This window comes from Adiantum capillus-veneris, chromosome 25 (genome assembly GCF_014529385.1).
Source record: "Adiantum capillus-veneris isolate H3 chromosome 25, ASM1452938v2, whole genome shotgun sequence".
NCBI lineage: Eukaryota > Viridiplantae > Streptophyta > Polypodiopsida > Polypodiales > Pteridaceae > Adiantum > Adiantum capillus-veneris.
Window position 1 is genome coordinate 41,805,932 of NC_140955.1, and position 6,000 is coordinate 41,811,931.

Genomic DNA, 6,000 nt, shown 5'->3' on the forward strand with positions numbered 1-6,000 from the left:
CACTCAAGTGAATTAGGTTCGAAGATAGGATTAGCTTGGACTCATAAACACAATCTTGAGTATTGACTTAGCTTAGCACAAGCTCACCATAGACAAGCATGTAGTGCAAAATGGAGTTGTGTTTATTCATTCATGAAATGAGCTTTAAGTAGCTCTACAGCCTTGCTCCACAGCATGTGGGATAAATCCACTCTCTTCTTCTTGACTCACACTTTAGGACAAAGCTCACACTTTACAAGATATTAGATTTTATGACAATGGTTTACCAAGCAAACGAAGTCCAAGAAATCTTTGGCCATAATAATGTATTGCACCTAAGTCTTATATACAAGTGGTTGTATTGGACAAACAAAGTCTATACCCCACTTAACAAATGTGTGTGCTTCCATCATAGGTCACAATGGCATGTTGTCGATTTGAGTTGGCATTTTTACTCATTGACAAGAGTCGCATCGTCGAACAAATTCCTTCGCATCAGCAAATAGATTTTTCCACCAGATACCCACCATTAGCATAGCTCTAGCCATAGTTTCATGGGAGAAACGACCTCCTGCAAGACCGGTGTGCACTTGTTTCAAGATAGGATGATATTCATCCTTGTTGGCACATAGTCTAACATGTTGGTCTTTTCCTCTTCTATAGAGTTGATGTCTGATCATCACATAGTTGGCTACTTCAGTCTTAATCGCTCTTTATCTTTGTTTGCTCAATCTTCTAGGAATTTCCTATTCATCAAATATTCTACCAGATATTTACTCCATCTTGGTGTAGCAGAGATCTAGAATAATGTGGCATGTGGAATGGATGCTTTTTCCTTAAACTGGAATCAATCGTTTACATAGGCATGAACATCTCATTTCATAGTAGGCCAGTAAACTCCTAATCAGGTTAATAATCGCAAGGTTTAATCTTCTATAAAATCAATCCCTACTATTGTGGTATGCACTTGATTGCAATAGTTTGCTTGTTCCTCAGGGCTAATGCATAGAAGTAGAATCCCATCTTTGTTTTTTCAATAAAACCTTCCAGCCAGCATCTGATACATAGTTGATTTCTCTATCAGTCGAGGTGTGATTAGAACTGGGATTTGTGAATCTACTTGAGCTATGGTCATTAAAGAGGAAAGGTCTTTCGACCATTTAGGAATCATTTCTACTGAGAACATGTAAGCATCTAGCAAATCATCATCCACCCCTTTCGGAGGTTTCCTCAAAGTGATCCTTGATAGGTGATCCACTCTTTGGTGTGTGGTGCCCTTCTTGACTACCATTGTAAAATGAAACCACAGTAGGATGATAAACCATCTTACTATTCTTTCTGTATTGTATGGATTATTGACTAAATAAAGTAAGTCTTGGTGGTCCACAAAAAAGACAAACTTATTAGCTAACAAGTAGTGTCAAATTTTTTTAAACCATGTACACCATTCCAAGGCCTTCCCTTTTAGTTGTGGTGTAGTTCTTTTTGCTAAGTTTAGCTGTCTGCTAGCATAAGAGATAGGAAAATCTATTGTCCCCTCTCCTGGTTGAGCTAATATGCAACCAATAGCAAATTTTGAAGAATCAACATGCACATGGAAAACTTTGTTCTAGTTTGGAGTCTTCAGTATAAGTGCTAATGTTAAGGATACTCTTCACATTCCTCCATCCATTCAAAATGAGTGATAAGGCCATAAATGGGTTTTGCAATGACTGCATACATATAGATGAATCTACTGCAGTAGCTACAATGACCCATGAAAATGCTTGAACTTCCTTGATACTAGTCAGTTTAGACATCTCAACAATTGCTGTTACTTTCTCCATATCAGTAGCACTACCATTTTTTAAGACAATATGTTCGATAATTTTGTCATGTCCAACCATTAATACACACTTCTCAGGATTTAAACAAATCCTATATAGATGACATTTTTCAAAGACACACTTTAGGTGTTCAAAATGGCTTTCTCGTACACAAAGACCATCCATGTAAACTTCTAGGAAATTCTGCAGATATTCATTGAATGCATGCCTCATCAGCTGTTGGAATGTTGTCGGTGCATTGGTCGGCCCAAAAGGCATGACCTTGCATGCAAAAGTTTCCCATTCCATGGCAAAAGTAGTTATATGTTGATCTTTTGGGTCTATGGCCAATTGGTTGTAACCCAAGAATCGGTCCAAGAAGCTGTAAGCCTCTTTTTCTACTATTTATTATAGAACATGGTCTGTGATAGGAAGAGGATAGTTATCTTGTATGATAGCTGCATTCACCTTCTTGAGATTCACACACACTTTAAGTTTCTCATTCCTTTTTGATACCACCACAATAGGTGATACCCAATCAGTGTGTTCAATTTTGTACATGAACTCGGCTTCCTCAAGTTTCTCAATCTCCTCCTAGATCTTTTCTCATAATAATCAACGTCTAATTCTCCTCAGTGATTTTCTCATGTTAAACTGATCATTTAATATGGGGAAGTGCCATGGGAGAAACAACTAGAATATTGGTTAAGCTAGCAGACTGGCCACAGTAGGGATCCAAAGGAGGGAAAATAGGGATCCAAAGGGGGGCCATCTGCAAAAGAGCTATGTGCAACAATGGGCTCAAAAGACCCTAAGGTTCAGCCCATTTGGACTTCCAAAATGCTAAGGTTCCAAAATTCAAAGGTTGTGTCCAAAGGTCAAACATTAGGGGAATTGGATGCTTTGAGTGTGTCCCAAAAAGTCTTTGTCAAGCCCTACATAGGAGGGGGCGAGCCCAAGAAGTAGGGGATGAGATAGAAACACCCATACACACTCACAAGCTTCATTTGTACACAAGAGGAAAGAGGGACACATGTCAGTTCCCTAGGCCAGATGCCCACAAGGTGTACTCAAATCCTATTGGATGGCCATGGAGGTGGACCAATAAGAATTAGCCTGGAGTAAATCTAGTTTAATTAATTTAAAAACACTTAATAAAAGAACTAATAAGAATTAAGCTCTCTAGAAGACTATTGGACAGTCTCCCAAGGGGACCAATGAGCATTCAGCAGCCCAATGGCTTGCCCGATTCCTATTGGCTAGGAGGCAAAGGGGTCCAATGAGAGTTTAGTTGCATTTATTAATTACCTAAAGCTCTCACAAAAGGGGAAAGGGGGACACATGTCAAAAGGCTATCACTTATGCTGCTTAATTTCCATTGGCTAGGCCTGGGGAGGTCCAATAGGGCTGTAGCATGAGCTTTTAGCAAGGGAGGTCGACCAAGAGAGAGAGGGGGCTGATTTTTGCAAGGCATTATCACACACACACTCACACAATCTCATGTGTGAAGCAAAGAAGACTCTCTCTCCTTCTCAAGCTTTAATGGAAAGCTTACCACCTACTCCAAGCTTGTGAGAAGGGATGCCTACACCAACAACTCTTGGATTTGTGATGAAAATTCAACCAAGAGCCAAGCTTCAATGCATGCTCATCTCCTCTATCATGCTTATTACTAAGCTAAGCTATGCTAATATGAGTTACTATGTGGGGAGATGTACATCTTTCTCGTAAGAATACTCCTTATTCCTCTCAATCTACTCTCATACCCGGCTACCTCTCACCATCTTTGAAGGTGTGTGAGGTATTGGGTCTGCAACTGTGAGGGAATTGATGTTGTGTTTGATAAGTGTTTTGCTTAGTGCATGAAGTTTCCATCTTCAGTGCACTAGCTAGTATTGAAGGAACACAAAGAATTGTATTGTAAAATGTCTCTCTTGATGGGAGAAACCATAATACAAAGCCTCTTGGAGGGGGGACCGGCTCCATGCAAATCCGGTCCTCAATTGTTGTCAATTGCTTAATTTCTCTCTCTTTTGAAGTATTGTTCATGCTATCTAACTAGGTGTTATGATTTTTGTTGCTCTCTCCACCCAAGCACTCTTGTTATTCTCATTAGGAAGCTATTCTAATGAAATGTTCACTATGTTCATGGTATTTTCCGCTACACACAAGTTACTAGACCATTAAATGTTACATTGGTATCAGAGCACAAGGTTTCTCTTTTCTTGCTCAAGAAGGGAGGTCCTCAAGCTAGCTATAAATGGTTGGTACTATTAATTGCATCTGAGTAAGTAGAATAGGGATTTTTCAGCCTTGCAGTGCGCCTGCCTTTGTGGAGTTAATGGGGCATCACCGTCGAGAGCTATGGTCTTAATAGTGGAGTCCTACGGGGCTTGCCTACGGTTAACCACTATTGAGCTATTAGAAGCTTGACAGGAGCCAGTGCTGTTTTGGTGTTGAACGACCCTCTCTTCCATTCCTTGCAATTAGTGGTATTCGAGCCACGAGTACAGTAGCTTGAGTGCTTTTTCTAAAGGGGTAAAGAGGAGTAGCAACTAGGGCTTGAAGTGCCAAAGTACACCTTAAAATTTTACACCTAAAAGTTGTTAGAATGGCTAACAATAATAAAGAGAGTGAAATTAATGTTGATAACTTTGATTTTGCTAATGAGCAAGCTACTAATGATGCCCTGATGCTTGTTAACTATCCTGTTTCTAGGCTTCAACAAGCCATGGGCAATCCATCCCTCCAAAGTGTAGTGCAACATCAGCTTTGTGCTCATGGGATTCTCCAAGCTCCCCACCATGACGAGAGAGCACCTAGGAAGCCTCCTTGCAAGACTTCCAAAAGAGGTCTCTCTTCGATTCGGGAAGAAGAAGAGGATCCCTATGAAGGGCTTAGAAATTTTCTCCTTGATGACGCATCTTCTTCTCAAAGGAGAACTCAAGAGCCTCCATCAAAGGAACGAGAAAGAAGTGAGTCTCCAATCACCTCGACGGAGATGGCTCCACAAAGATGGCGGACTAAACGCTCTCCATTGCCTCCAAAATGGAGAAGACCATTGCATACTTCTCCGCACCATACTTCAAAGAGGGATGACAAAAAGCAAGAGAAGAAAAAGGCAAGAAAGATGACACCCTCATCTCCATCTTCTTCATCCTCTTCCTCTTATGAAAGTGATGGTGAAGACAACGAAGATCAGGGCAAGAAAAAGGCGAGAAAGAGGTCACCCTCTTCTCCATCTTCCTCAAATTCTTCATCTTCTGAAGAAAGTGATGGTGCAACCTTTGAACCATCAAAAAGAAGAGGCCATAGGAAATCCTATGCCACGTGAAAGAGGTCATCCAAGCTCAAGAAGTTCAAAGAGGGAGGGAAGAGCATCTCTTTCCTTACCTACGATGGCACTTTTGGTGCTACGGACAAAGTCTTGGCCTTTATCCAACAATTCGATGCGGCGTTTGGAGATGAGGGCTTCACGGAGTCCTCTAAGCTACACCATGTAGCTATGCACTTTCAAAAGTCCACCAGGCAATGGTTGTCTAGCCTACGAGCCAACGATGAAGATCCATGAACATGGAAAGCTTTAAGAGCTTCCATTATGAAGCAGTTTTTGGCCACTGATGCCAAAGACAAATTACTCACCGAATGGCGAAGCTTAAAGCTCTCTCCTTACGAATCCATTCACAAATATGTAGACAAGTTTTGGGACCTACAACTCAAAGCCACTGTCTTCAAAAATTTGGATTTTGGAGAGAAAAAGCAATAATTTTGTGCGGGCTTAAATGAAGAAATGACGGAGTATGTCAACTCCCAAAGGCCACGCACCATATCGGCGGTTATACACCATACTATGGTGGCCTCTCGAATCAATTTCCAAACCGGGGCTAAAAGAAATTCTAAGCCCACGGAAAACAAGGGTTCCAATGAGCCTAAGGGGAAGGACAATGTCCAAAAGTCTCCTAAGGGCAACTCCAACAAAGCTAAAGAGAAGGGAGTTTATAAAGGCAAAAATAAACTCTCTCCTGAAGAGCTTGAGAGTTATCGCAAGGATAACCGCTGTTTCAAGTGCGGTGAGCAAGGGCATGCGTACCGTGCTTGTCCCCAAAAGAACACTCGCCATGAATCTCCTAGAGCTACCTTGGTTGAAATCCAAGAAGAGGAAATTCATCACAAAGGATCTCCTCTATGCCATGCTTGGGGAAAGATAAGAGAACAT